The sequence below is a fragment of the Lampetra fluviatilis genome, chromosome 16 (genome assembly GCF_964198595.1).
Source record: "Lampetra fluviatilis chromosome 16, kcLamFluv1.1, whole genome shotgun sequence".
In the NCBI taxonomy this organism is placed as follows: Eukaryota; Metazoa; Chordata; class Hyperoartia; order Petromyzontiformes; family Petromyzontidae; genus Lampetra; species Lampetra fluviatilis.
Genome location: NC_136290.1, coordinates 9,482,426 through 9,497,550, shown reverse-complemented (window position 1 = coordinate 9,497,550; position 15,125 = coordinate 9,482,426). Strand labels below are relative to the sequence as shown.

Genomic DNA, 15,125 nt, shown 5'->3' with positions numbered 1-15,125 from the left:
CAGTTGCCTGAGCAAGCAATTGCAGTGCTGCACCTTTAGCTTGCCTCTTTTATAGTTAACCAGTGTAAACAATAGGAGGACATCACATTTGTGGTGGCTGGTCATAGTAGTAGGTGCACATAAGCAAAATAAATTTCGATTTAAAGCTTTCGTGACTGCAGGGATTCATCTTATTGGTTCTTTCGGTAAAGTCACGTAGAATGGAAATAATAAAATAAAACATAATAAAATAATTCTCACGACGTTTCGGCCACAACGCAAGCAGCCATCCTCAGGTGAAGACCAGGTCTGTCGGGGAGACAGCGTCTGACCTGGTCTTCACCTGAGGATGGCTGCTTGCGTTGTGGCCGAAACGTCGTGAGAATTATTTTATTATGTTTTATTTTATTATTTTATTATTTCCATTCTACGTGACTTTACCGAAAGAACCAAGAAGATAAGCAAAATATCCAAAAACAGTTTATCCATGGATCAGTAGCGAGAGATTGTTTGCGCATATATATAATCCGTATAACCTCATTTGAAATTTAGAATTTAGTTTACTGTGAAGTAATTCACAAGTCGTGATGGGCAATGTCCAGTTCATGTTTAGTGTTAACTATAAGGCAAAAGCAGGTAATGTTATAGTGTGAATTATATGGTAAATGTAATGTGTAAAAGACCTTAAAAAATATATAAAAAGGGCATGTTTCAGAAACTATCAATGCCAAATAAGACCTTGCAAATAATAAAGCCATGGCACTGATAAAATAATTAAATTCCTTTCAGCCTTTGTTGAAAATGTGAAAGTCCTTGTGCTTTCTAGGCAAATGAAGAATGCTGGCACAAAAAAGTCTAATCTTCCGTGATGTCATCCCTGCTCCAACACCCCTCCCCATTTTTGCCACCTCACCTCTCCGTTCCGTTTGCCAGGAGCCGCAGTGCAACCCACAATTTTAATTATGGCTTCGATATTCTTGAGTGGCTCAAATCCTGGATCCACACAGTTAAAAATCCCATCCGAATCTGTGTGAGAGACCATTTGTTTCGGGTATCTTGCATTCTATCTTGTGCTTTCTGCCAGGATACCCCTCATCAAATGAACGTGTGTATGTACGTTGACCTTCTTTCGCACCGTACGTAACCAACCGTGCTAATCGGAGGTGCGGGGGAAGGACAACAAACGAAACACAGAAAGCAGTTCTAAAGAAATAAGTTTTCAATCTAGATTTAAGTAAAACATTTTTAGAGGCATCGTCAATTTCATTCGAAATGTGTTGCTTATGCATAGCTATAGGGTTAACTTTGTCTCCTCCGATGAGCATGGTTGGCTAGGTACGGTGCGAAAGAAGTTCAACATACATCGGGTAATGAGCTGAAAAACTAAAGTATATTTTAACGTGTAATTGTAGATTGAAGTAAAACATTTTTAGAGGCATCGTCAATTTCATTCGAAATGTGTTGCTTATGCATAGCTATAGGGTTAACTTTGTCTCCTCCGATGAGCATGGTTGGCTACGTACGGTGCGAAAGAAGTTCAACATACATCGGGTAATGAGCTGAAAAACTAAATTATATTTTAACGGCGTGTAATTGTTGCTCAAACGTTCATACTTGGCAAAATTAACGTTTCAGTTAACTTAAACTGAAGGGTTTCTGAGCGAATACAATGATCCGTGTTTGTTTTTTGGTGGGGCCAAATGTTGGACTTATTCCAAAATCTTGTCATTAACGCCCCAAGATTGTCACGTTTACAAATATATTATTTATATGTGCCAATGAAGCTCGCCGGTGGCTTAAGATTTTCATGACTGAATTTCAGTGATTTTCATGAAGCCCTTGAAAAATGTATAAACTCTTTGCTTTAGGAGGTGTAGAATGGATTTATTTAGATGTCATATTGATTCATGGCCTTGGATAACTCGAGACCTATGGCAGTAAAGACCAAAAAAATTAAACCTGGCAGCAACAACAACAACAAAACATTTGCCCCTGAGAATTTTTATATTTAATTTCGCTTGCGAGCAAGATGCAGCCTTTGGGCTGCGGCACGAAATGTGCGGAGGCCTGCCTCAAAGATGGTGTACATGTGGCCTGACCGACCGGCCTACTGTGCGTGTGAAAAACAGATGGCAAAGGAAGTGGGACTTGAGGCAGAGGAGGCGGCGAAGGTGGGGGGAGCGTGAGTTGGATAAGGGAACTGGGGGGGAGGGCAAGCGGCTGAGTCATCTCAAAGATTTACAAAGAATGGATTGGTGTGCGGAGACCCAATGAAAACGCGTTGACACAGACAGATGTAGGCGTTCCTTAGACGTAAGTTTTGTTAGTTTGTTAAAAAAATGGTTACTCAACTTTTATCCCCCCCGCCCGCCCTTCAAACCCAGAAAGGAGGGTTGCAAGTTAAGTCATGCATTCCGAGAAACAGAAATGCTATCGCAGGGAAAGTAAAATGTTTAACTTGAGCTTGGCCATTTGTGTCCGGAGCGGTGGAGTGCCATGAGATGTGAGTAGTTGATGACGTTAGGTTAAAGGAATGTGTGATAAGTATACGTACGACATGCCACTGTCTCACCCACAGAGGAGTCTTGCTTCTGGCATTTTTATGATCTAATACCTTTACTGACTGACTATAGTAGTGCCACTGTATTTTGGTTGTCTAATTCGTTTTACGGTTTACCTTTGTCCCCCCCAATTTTTGTAATGCCGAATGGTTTATCGTGCCTTTTTCATATTTGAAATGGACCACAGCCACCCTTTTTTCACGTAGATCGTTGGTATCATTACACAGTGCCTACATCGCCCATTAAATGTGCTGCGATCTTATCAGATCGCGTAAGCCAAGCAAGGGGTGAGCCTGATGAATAGTGCTTGGATGAGGGAACCACCATGCTCGACAGGGTTGGCTGTAGTCTGCGGGGCAACGTGCACGGTTCTCGTATCCCTATCTATACTTCCACGTTTATGCTCGCTGCTTTAATTGACCCGCACTGACCAGAGTGGTGAAGCGTGATCGTGTAACCCTCACAACCCGCATGGCAAGAGGCTTAACAAAAGGGCTGCACCGGTACATATTGTTAGTTTGTGGAAGAGACGACCCAATATAAATGCCGTAGCAGGGCGAATGAAGTTAGTGGGAATGATGAATCGCCTTCAATTTCGCGGGGAGGCTTTGACATTTATCCGCTACAATCTTCATGGGGAATTTCAAGGAACAAAAATAATAGCCGCTTCACGTTTGGCATGGAGTAAAAAAAAATAGGACACAAAAGAGCACGGTCCCACTAAATATGTGCTCGTGAGAATAAGATGAATTACAGCCGTGTATGGCCCGAGGCGATGGGGCCCCCAGTGTCTGGCCGGCTCTCCTGCAGACATGGCAAAAGTGAGTGATAAATGTTAGTTTTAATCTTGGCCACCTCGACAGCGTGGATATATTAAAGGGCAAAAGGAAGCATCGCAAAGATCGGATGTCCTACACAGTGGGTCATGAGGGGCCGACTATTGAATGACTTTGTGCAGTCTGGCGTCCTTGCTTGTTTGTTAGTAATGAACAAAGATATAGACAGTTTTTGTTTGGTCTTTGTAGTCCAATTTGGTCGGCATTTTGGAGAATTTAACGTAATCTGGACGAAACATAGATCTCTCATATTTTAATTATCGGACATATTCAACAAGTTTTCCTTTTCGCCAACTATCACATTTAATACATTTGAAATTGATGTCGAAAGCACTTAAATAATGATTGCCAATCATCGTTAAATGTAAATGTTGTTAGTCATTAGCATTACTCTCATATTATCATCTGATTACTTTTTTTATACCACTGTACTACCAATAACCATAATAATTTACAGCTTTGTGTTTTTTTTCAATGAACTCCACGAGGAAAGCCTTCCCATGTGGTGTGAGTAAGTGAGGTCGGTTGACCATAACTGCAGGTTAGTGAATGGGACTGCCCCAGGACCCATTCAGATATCACTCACCACTGGCATTGGCCATGGTCAGGAATCAAAACTCGAGTCACTGAGTTGTGTAACGCAGTGAGCTTACAACCCCACCTTCCCACCCGTCCAGACCTCCAGATGTTTGTTCGGGGCCAGTAAAGATTGGTGCATAGCCATGCTGATCGAAACTGCCAGGTAATAATGGTTCGCATTGTGTAAAGTAAGCGGTCTTATTAAACGTGTGCCGGAGTTTGCACGTCTTTCTATTAAGTGCCCTTAACAGACGTATATGGAATTTGAATTCAAATGCTGCATACTGTTGACCTCTAACATGTGTGACTAATGGCTGAAAATAATTGCAACTTGTCTAAGGACAAAGGAGTCCCTGCTGGCACTTGGGTTTTCAACGATAATAAAAATGTCTTCATCTGTGGTTAAACTTGCCATCATCGGAACCACCTCTCTCATGCGTATGTAATTGATTCTAAACACGTGTTATGTGTCATGGCCCCTTTCAATAATGCCTCACTCGCTTCAAAAGGCACTAAGTTGGCAGACTTCGTTCACTCTGTTATTTGTGCTTTTCGGGAGATTAAACAGATTCTAGGCGAAAGAGGAAGCAGCCGTGTTCTTGGCAGAGCAGCAAATCAAACGTGTGTTTTTTCATCCGCTTAAAGTATACTTTTATCGTCGTGTTCGATTGACGGTTCAATAAACCATCAGTATGTTTTAGCTTGCTGTTGTACGTGGATTGGTACGAAAATCGCAGCATTTTATAGGTAAAAATCTTGAACTCCCATTGTGTTTTTTTTTAATTCAGAAGTTTGTGTTTTGATATTTTCACCAGAATGTTATACTGTATGTTTTAATCCTCCCTCGATAATGGCATCCTTAGAATGTGTGTCATTTACCATTTCTAAGAAGCACGGTGTTTCTTAGAGATGCCATGCCCACCTTAATGTATGCCCCCCTCCCTCCCCGCAGCAACTCCATAGCCGCCACCCAGATGGCACCTCGCTCCGACCCTCCCATTGTGTTACATATTCAACTTTGTCTCGGTGCATATTTACGCATATTTACGCATATATATATCCCGTCTTACGCATTTCCACCGCTATGGCCAGAGACGTTAGTAGAAGGACACAAAAAGCGAAGTAGGGGATTGTGACCCTGGCTTGCCATCTGCAAGGCTTTGTTGCCACAGGAGGGCATATGGACTGTTAACAGCTTGCGGTTTTGAGGTTGCCTTGAGCATCGCTGAATGGAAACAAGAGGCGAGAAGCGGAGCCACGGCTTTTGTTTCTGCCACAGTTGGGGTGGCGTCTGCTAATGAACACCGAGGAAGTGTTAGCCAGTCCACCTTCCGTCGGAAAGGGGAGAAAAAAAACACAGAAAGGAAGCGAGAGAGAGAAAAAAAGGCACGCCGATAAATAAATAAGTAAATTATAACCCAGGCAACTGAGCCCCGCTGTAGCTATAGTGATTGTACGTGCGTGCGAGCCTTTGTATTGTGCATTCCGCTGGTCCACGTGATATCTTTTGAGCCTGTTGAGTCGCTCTCTTTGGATGTTGGGGAGCGGAGGCGGTGGTGGTGGTGGGGGGAGCAAGAGATGAGGAGCCGGGGCCTCCCGGTTCGTAGGGTGGGACCCAGAAGAGAGGAGTGGTGGTGGGTGGGGGGAGAGAGTCCAGGAAAAAAAGGAAAACCCTCCCTCGCAGCAGCCCACGACAGAAGGCGAATGCACGCCAGGTATGAGAGGCATCTCGGGCAGCATTGAGGCTGCGAGCAGTGGTGGTGGCTTGTGAATAGCCACCCATGGCAGCTGGAGGCGTCTGTTGTGAAGGGGGGGGGGTGTTGGGTTGTGGGATGGGAGGGATGGGAGGGAGGGACCCCCCCCCTTCCTCATTCATTGACTCAAAGGGAAGGAAGCGATGGGCTGGCTGGCAGGGGGGGGGGGCTTTGGGGATGGGAGGGAGGGGGGCAGTGAGGGAAGAAGGGGTGGGTGGAGCTCGGTTGGGAGAGGCTGTTGAGTTGTGGATTTTGTGGAAGGTGGTTGTGGGGTTCGGGGAGTTGAGAGGGGAGGGAGAGAGGCAGGAGTGAGTGCAACACAGCAGATTAATGGGCGTTACCAGGGGGATCCGTCTGAGGTCGAACAATGCCCGCTTCAGGCCTCATTTATTTCTGTCTGGCTCCTTCCATTTGCCAGGGCTCCCACCCCACCACCACCCCCCCTCCCGACTCTGCCGTCCCTACCATCCCCCACACCCCCTGTTCCTCACCACCACCACCAGCAAGCACCCTCCCTCGTCCACCCCAAGCACTGCTGCTGCACCTTGTGTGCTGACGCTCGGTGTTGTGTTGCCTGGGAAACAGGGCGTTTGGGAGATAACAAAGGCAGGCTGAGAGCGTTGGGAGCGCCAAGGGTCAGTGCACCCTAAAGGGGATTTTGGTTTTGCTTTAAAGCCGCGAGACCACGCCCCCCCCATGGCTCTGTTTTTTGCACCCCCCCCTCCCACATCTTTTGTGGCTGCTTTTCCTCCTAAACAAAAAAAATCGTCCCCTTCTTAAGTTGCTGCCAGTGTTGTCTATAAATTAAGAAACTTGTTTACATAACACCTGTGTGTGCAAGCTTTTTTTTCTTCTCCCTTTTATATTTGTTTTTTGTTTTCTCGTCCACCGTACAACACCACCAACTGGCTTTAACAACCAGAAACTTTTAGTTGTGGAGGCTGCAGCAGGGGTGTGGGATCGTGTGCGGGTTAAACGTCGCCTTGCTCCACTTCCACACAGATCTCGTTACTCGCACACGTTTTTGGATGGAACTTATTAAGTTAAACTTGATTTTTCCCCTCCCCCCACACCGCCTTCCAGCAAATAAGGATGCATAGTGTCAGCCGCCGACTGTGTCACAATGTCCCTGGGTCCTTACAAATAACTACGTACCCTGCGTTACTTCACTTCGGGTGCAATTACGTAGTCAACATTGTCTCCGCCGGATAACCGTCGGGTGTCGAGTTCGTCACCGAGCCTCCTCTGCAATGGAAATTTTAATTCTCAGGATAATGCCGGTGACGCTGCGTGACATCACTGCCCAGGAGCCCCACTACATATAAAGCATCTGGTTTCGGCCGGAGCCATCCGAGGCGGAGTTGGCCAGGCCTGGAAAAACAAAACTCATTGTGGTGATTATTATGGGCCGGAATGCACCTGGGTACGACAGCCGGGGAAGAATCTGGAGCGTGCTTTTTTTTGAGGCCCTGTTTCCAGTGGCCTCCCGCTTAAGGCCGTCACTGTCACATATTTGAATTGTTCCATTGATTATAGAATCTTTTGTTGTGTTTGGGTCAATTGAAACATGTTTGTGCGTATGTGTGGCTTGTGTCCTTCAACACGGAAGACCTGGCTTTGTGCTCATTGTACTTAAGCGCATGGCTTCGTGATCCGCACGCAGTGGATTGATTGAATTATACTAAATTAATGTGCACTGCGTTCTCATGGACTGTTTGCGTTCTCCGCAACTAACTACATTTTTAGGGGAGAATATTAATGAAGCTGCGTTGTAAACAAAAAAAAATGCGTTTATAACACGTGATTTTTGTGGGATATTTTTTTTAAAAGAAACAATTCCTTTACTTTTATAAATTACATTTCGATTTAAAACTTTCGTGACTGCAGGAATCAAGTTTCTTGGTTATTTCGGTAAATTCACCTAGCTATAAAATTCAATTTTAATAAAAAAAAAGCATTTTATTAGAAAAGCAAATAAACATTTCTTTTTTTTATTTTAGTTTCATTTTCTATCTACATGACTTTACCGAAAGAACCAAGAATATTTTAAATATATTATATGCATGTGTCTGGATTTTTAAGTTCAGGACAGATTTTTTTGATGGGGGCTTGCCCCCCCCCCACCTCATGAACATTTTATAATTTAGCTTCTTGGCCACAATTGTATAACTTGTTGAAATAAAGAAATAATTGCATTCAAAGATGACAATAAACGAGCGTACAAATACATTTCGCCGTCTATGAAAACGTCCTTGGACTGCCTCGCCGTCTGCCAGCTCACAAATGAATGGAGGAAGGTAACAATGTAATAAATTAGTTTTGTCTGTCAACTTGGTGAATCATACGATGGAAAGAAAGAGCCAGGAGGAGGGTAGAGGATGATGGGGTATGGGAGAGAGAGGGGGGCTTGCGGGGTAGTGGTTTAAAAAAAAAATCTTGCTGTAAAAATACAGCCATCCATCTTGCACGCGGTTTGGGCAGTGCCGGTAGCTAAAAGCAGCTGGAAGCACTCTATTGGAAGCGGGCAGCGTTGGGTTACACCCGCCTTCTGTAAGAGGATAGGGCCCAGATTAGCTAAAACAGTCGCACGCAGCTGTCCCCACGGTCCGTGGGCTGTGCCTGCGATGATGGGGGCACGCTGTTGCGTAAACTTGGCGTGCTTCTACACCTGTCGAATGGCTAGCGGCGCTTGAGCGTGGCCTCCTTTTTTTTCTCTTAGCCACGCTCCGTGATGCCGCCACGTCGAACGCGTTGAGACGACCCCCCCCCCCCTCTGCAGGTGCGGGCGATTTTTTTTTCTTCCCCGCAATCCGCGAAAAGTTTTTGGCGGACCTTACCGTCATCGTCAGCCTTGATCAATCTACTGCGCGGATGAAGGTTTTTCCAAGCCCGTCGCCGTCTGTCATGTTCATGGGATACACCGGTGCGCCGAGCGCCTGCTTACGCATGTGCCGATTTCATCGTTCCGTCTTCTTGGTTAGAGGCATTGTTGGATGTTGTTCCATTCCTCGCCTTCTCTTGGTCACTATTCTTGGAGCAACGCTATTATGGCTGCTATTAATCCCGATTAAACAATGTACAGTTCAATTTGAACTCCAGAAATGATCTGAGTGTAAGAAAAAAGTGCTAAATCTCGTGTGTTTTGTATTCAAATATGAAGCCAATTTGAGACTGGAGCAATTTGAAATACAGCAATGGCAAAGTTCCATCGGATAGAAAAATGCACAAATCCACGTTAATTATTTATAAGCATATATATAATCATATGCATATACATGTGTGCTTGTGCAAAGTTAAACCTGTCCAGTCTGCCAAGACCGTATTGTTTGGAGACTCTTTGCCAAAATATGCCCAAAATTTTGATTTTAAACTTTCACATACGAAAACCAGTGTTTGTACTCTCGCGTAGGTTTTTCTTTCTTTTCGGCGATGCTGTTACAGCTCTCCAATGTGTTTTCGGGTCATATCACGCGCCGTTAAACACCGTGCCCAACGTTTCATATCCTGGAGAAGCTCCTGGCACGCAGAGTGAAATGTCGGACGTGATGCCGAAACAACGCATGATGGTCCAACCCAAAAACGCAACGGAGAGCTAAACCAGTGGTTTTTTTTGACTGTGCGAAACATAAATGCCAAATCACCACTTTTATCGGACCCATTGGTAGGAACAAAAAAAAACGCGTGCTTTTGTTCTTTTCTCAGCATGTTTTTTTTCTCCAATGCTCGTGGAGTATTGTACAATTTTTGTTGGTTCATGAATGTGGCATGGGAGGAGTGTGCATGCCTTAAAGGCATGCTGTACAAAACAAACAAACGAAAGTGACTCCATGTCATTTTCAGCAGGGGAGTTCTTTTCCATTAAAGTTTGCCGTTCTATGTGACTAATGTACGGTCGACTTCTCACGGTGAATTATATGACACGCGTGCTTTTGCAAGGTCTCTCACCTGTTCCCTTTCACTGCTTCACAATGCTTCCTGTACATTGCCTTCGTGTTGAATGCGTCCCTGATTTATTGACTGTGTGCACAAGAGGAGACCCAAATCCTCGTTTTTGGTTCCAACACAACCCAAATGTGGGAAGGATGTCTTGAAACAAACCAGCTCGGTTTTACCGGGCACGCCTTGATGACGTTCAGTGCTAAGGGCCCTTGCGTGGAAATACAGTAGATGTCCCATGGGAAATTAATTTGGCACATGAAAAAAAATGGAACAAAAACTGAAAAGTGCACAGACGAAGCATGGAGAGATGCATGCTTGGAATTGTATTGAGTGACAGAGGCATCACATGGGTGAGAGAAAGTAAGCAGGTTAATGATATTATTAAAACTATGAAAATAAAAGTAAAGTGGGCTTGGGCAGGACACGTCGCCTGGAAAGTATGGTGACCGATGGTCAAGAATAATGAGGGAGTGGCAGCCAAGGCACAGGAGCACATCTAAATGGTGGTTCACCAAGGAGGTTGAGCGATTAAACCAGCTTACGTGCAGAGCTGGGTGGATTTCTCCATCGCAGGATTGCGAAGGATGTTGGGGGGGGTAGACCTTGATCCAGCAGTGGATTGACCGAGGCCAAAGGTGATGGATGATGAATGGCATAATCTTTCTAAATCCGTGGAGCGATCTCGCTGCCCACAGGTGGACGTGACGGCAGCGGCTAGCGCCCAGGCAACAGAAAATGCGTGCCACATGCCGCTACGCTGACCACATGACACGGTGGAGGGGGGCTAGGGTTACGGTAGTTGGCTTCAGATTTATGATGTACAATGCATTCATATTAGCACTCTTGGTGTCTTTGCACCTATTCGGCATTCATATTAAGGAACCTTGAGCCTCTTCGTTGTTGCAATTATCATGATTTACAGCTTTATGTCAATGCACTGCTGGATATAAAGCCTCTCCATGGCCTATCGGTCTTGGGGGTTGTTTGACCATACTTCATCATGCTGTTTGAAGAAGGCCAGAACTGGTTCCGATGTTGCCCGTGGCTGAGAATGGAAACTCTCGTCCGCCGCTGTGCCGCCACTTCTTGACTAACGTTAAAACATTTGTAGCAGTAGGGCTTTTGTTGTTTTTGACTTTATCTGTATAAGTAATACATTTTTATTGAAAATAAAGATTGAACATTCACGGAATAGTTTTTGCAAGAATTTCAAGAATGTTGTCCGCACTTTACATTTCCAAGTAGTGATGTGTTTTTATTTCCATATTCAGTATTTAAAATTAATTTACATTCCAATTGCTTTGTGCTATTGCAAAGTATGTAATATCGAAGTGGCTTTTAGAGCATGGTGTTTGCAGTTACTCTGAATCAAAACGTATTTTAAAAGCATGTGTGCTTACAATAATCAAAATGCCATATTTTCATAAGTACTATGTTTATAAATGACAAGGTCACCGGAGTGCTTTTAATGGAAGTGCAGGTGTAGATCGTGTTTACCCCCCCACGTTCCCCCACTACCCATCCCCTCTCCACCATCATTTTTCCCTCGTCCCCCCCCCCTCCCGCTCCCCCATCCCCTTTCATTTCAATTTGTTTTAACTCCCGCATCTGGGGATTGAACGCGTCTGCTTTGCATGGCTCTGCTTTTGAGCGGAGTATACAACCAGATTAGTGCAGATCACTTGGGCTGATTTTAGAACCGCCAGGAGCCAATGCTTTGCAGGCACCAGGGGCAGATCTGAGAGGAGGAAGAGAGCGGGCGGGCGGGTGGAGGGCGGCTTGGTAAAGCCTGGATGGCTGGTAATACCAGCCCTAGAGGCAGTAACCAGATCTGGGCGAGAACTCTGGCCAGAGAAACGGGGTTAAGCACTAAAGGAGCCATTCAATGTCTCGCAGATCTTCAGACTCATATTTTTGCGCACACTCCCTGAACGCACGCGCGCACGCGCCCGTGCCGTTTTCTCACGCGTTTTCTTCCGACGTGGGATCGCCTTTGAAAATAACCGCGGCTTTTGATTTTTGCCAACTAAGCGCGTGGGTGGCTAACGTGTGCGGCAGTGGCGTCGGGTGTCAGGCCGCCAGCCACGGATGCGAGCGCTGTGCACAATATCATCGCGCTCTTTGTCGCCGGGCTGCTGCCACGTGTGCGACGTGGCGGTTGTGTTCCGTGTGCCGCGCGCGTTATGAATCGACGTCCGAACAAATCGCCCGGCAGCTCGCCCGAGTTCGTCGGGTCTCGGGAAGCTAAGCGAGCTTTGGGCCTGTTGCGGTGTTTGGAATGTGCGACCAACGCGCATTTAAGCAGGTCGTTATAGGCTGCTGATGAGTGGGGCAATGCAGCGAAATTCGCTGGATTGACGGTGCTGGCTGCATGCCATGAATCAGACATTGATCGCCCTCTGTTTTTCCGACATTGTCTCGGGATGTGGTCACATTTAGACGCTGCATCAACCCAGAATTGTTTTGTGTTTTATCGCCATTGCCTATGCTCTGTGGCACTTTGCGGAGTCTGCGTCTGTCGATACATGTCACGGCATGTTGGGTCCTGTTCCAGAACTGTTGTTGCCAGATGTTTTCAATTTTGCGTTGATTTCGAATGGTTTAGTCTGTTTTTTTGCTGTATGTGTTATTTTGAAAATCTGCCAAGACTAAAAGACGAGTGATAAATTACAAAGCTGACCACTTGCAACAGATGGTGAATGTGCGATTGGAACAATGCCTGTCCACTCCATATTAATACTATTTCTTGCAAAATAGGGCGAACATACTTTATTAGTACCGTATTTTGTAAGACCTGCCACACTTTTTTGCCGGTGGTCACGTAACCTAAAAATGTCTATATTCTATTTGATATGGTGTAACATATTACTTGATATGATCTCAAATGTTAAGGTCTGGCTAGACGTTCATCTCCTGAATTCTGCCTGATAAAAAATAATTACGTGGATTTAAAGTTAGTGCTGTCGATAAAACTGCTATTCTTATTATAGTATTTCTTTTGAAGTAATATAGGAATGCACTTTTAGGTTTGTACATTTTACACAGTGACTAGGTAGCTTTAAGTAAGGAATACTGGATTGAGAATATGTTTTCCCCTTTTTTCTGGTAACAAAACAGGTGTTAAGATTTTTATTTAAAGCTGTCGTGACTGCAGGGATTCATATTCTTGGTTCTTTCTGTAAAGTCACGTAGAAGGGAAACAATAAAAGAATAAAAATATAAAACAATAAAATATCACACCTGATGACGATTGCTTGTGTTGCAGTCATCATCAGGTGTGATGATGATTGCTTCTGTTGCAGTCGAAACGTCGTGAGAATTTTATTGTTTTATATTTTTATTATTTTATTGTTTCCCTTCTACGTGACTTTACCGAAAGAACCAAGAATAGGTGTTAAGATGTTAAAACACCAAACTGAAACCTTTTACAAGGAATCATGTCTGCATTAACCACAATACTTGTGGTCAGAATGCAAACAAAAACATACTCTGATAGCATATCCATTGTCTTTGAAACTGATTGGTCCACACCAGAGACAGCTTTCTTTGGAGCCCTAGTCTCAAACGGTGTTAGACCAGAGGATGCCAAAAGGCGTACTATATTATTTTATTATCTTCATAATAATTATTCTCAGCCTCTGGCAATGACTCTGTGGTTGGTTGACCATACTTTGCTATGCTGGTGAGTGCAGGTTGGTGAACGGGGGAATGGATTCGTCCGTATCTCTCTCGCCACTAATTGTATCTCTTGCTGAGAATCAAACTGGTCTCCAGGCTTGTAGCGCAGTGCACTAATAACTGCGCCACCACTCCATCCCATTTTACTCTCTTGCACTATATTCCCCATATCTCCGATTAGCACGGTTGGCTATGTACTGTGCGAAAGCAGTTCTACATACATAGTTTCACAGTACAGTTGCTTTTTCCCTCCCACCCATTGTGATATGTCGTGAGGCAGACTCCATTTCGAACTCGCAGAGTAGTGCTACCCTTCCATGGAAGTAGATTTCACAGAATTACCACAGAAAGACCCCCTTCAACTGATCTCTGGTCTGGCAGTAGGGGGGGGGGGGGCAGCGCTTTCCCATAATTTTCGTAGCTTTACAGGCAAACCAAATACTTATAATTGCCTTTGCTGGATTATTCGCCAAATAAAGTGCAGAAGCAATTTAAAAATGAGCACCCGTTGCGTTTGATCGTTTTCAGGCGTGGTATTCCTGTGTTGTCTGATCGTTTCCAGTGTCCTCTGTTCGCGTTCTGATTCCGCCTTCGATTCCGTCACCCAATTCCCCGCGTTGCGCCCATTTACACGTTTCCTGTGCTCGTGCGCAATGTGTCTCTTCGCAGGTTGTGCCGCAACACGCATGACATCTTTGCAAAGGGCAGGTGCTTTCCACGCCCCCCCCCTCCCACCTCCTTCCCCGTTAATATCTGTGCTGTGGCACGAGCTGTGGCATTAGCGGCAAAGCACTCTTACTTCCTCCCCCTTCACAAATTCCCCAGTCCCATAGGAACACTAACACACATGTACACAACACACACACACGTGGGCACCCGGGTTTAAGGAGTAAGCACACCACCGGCATAGGTTAAACTTTTCAAGGTGCATCTAAAATGGGTTTTAACATTTAGTTTTTTTGTTGGTATTTTTTTTATTTTGCTGACCGCAAGCACAAGTGATAATTAGTGTCAGTAGTGTCTGAAACATTCAAAGCTTGCGTGTCCTTAATCTTGTTGGCCTTTGGTCTGGTTTAAGTTTCTGATTGTGCACTTGTTTTACATGTTTAGTTAAGTTGTAAAGATATAGCTTGGAATCAAGGTCACGACTGACATGTATTGGCATAGGCGACATGAATGAACAATGGTGATGAGAAATGATGTGCTGTGTGTACATTTGGCTGCAGTTATTATATAAATAGTGCTTATGAAACGTGGTGGATGCCAAGATGTAAGTAATGTTTGCAGTGTGGTGAAGATGGTGGCACACTGCAGATAAGGTTATGAAAGATGACAAATTATATTTCAGTCTGAACACAACCGACTTTAATGTTTAAACAGTCCAAACAAAAGCTGCCAAAGTCGTTTTAAGAGGAGAACTTGGGACATTACCAGTTTCAGCCGCTGTTGCATTTCAAAGGCCTTTGCACTGCAAGTTTAAACATCGAAAAAATCACGAAAGCATTTTTTTAAAGCAGCGGAAATTAAATAATGGCCAATATTTACAGCGATTCAACATTTCATTTATTTTTGTCCCAAGTCTGGGAAATCTGAGCCGTTTCTGGACAACCAATTTTTCTTTAAAAAAATAATTTTGCTCACTTTTTTCTGGGCTACTTGCCCAAGCATTAAAAAAAATTTAACCCGTAAAAACAAAGTTTTTCACTCTAAATCCTTTATATGCGTGGCAGCTCGAGTCCTCTCGTCCTCTGGCTTGAGATGGCTGCCACCTATGGGTCAGATGATTGTCTGCCAGCATT

The 15,125-nt window shown here is 44.6% G+C and overlaps 1 protein-coding gene across 13 annotated transcripts in view; it reads left to right on the top strand.

Annotated features, from left to right (window-relative positions):
* Positions 1-15,125, top strand: part of LOC144936512 (transcriptional enhancer factor TEF-1-like) — an 82,528-nt gene that overhangs the window by 18,851 nt on the left and 48,552 nt on the right. For 2 of the 13 annotated variants that reach the window (XM_078863653.1, XM_078863652.1), the window contains exon 1: positions 5,602-5,670. The exons of the other annotated variants lie outside the window; for them this stretch is intronic. The gene's annotated coding sequence lies outside the window, so the exon portion shown is untranslated. Of the gene's footprint in view, positions 1-5,601; positions 5,671-15,125 lie in introns of those variants that run through there. 13 annotated transcript variants of the gene reach the window in all.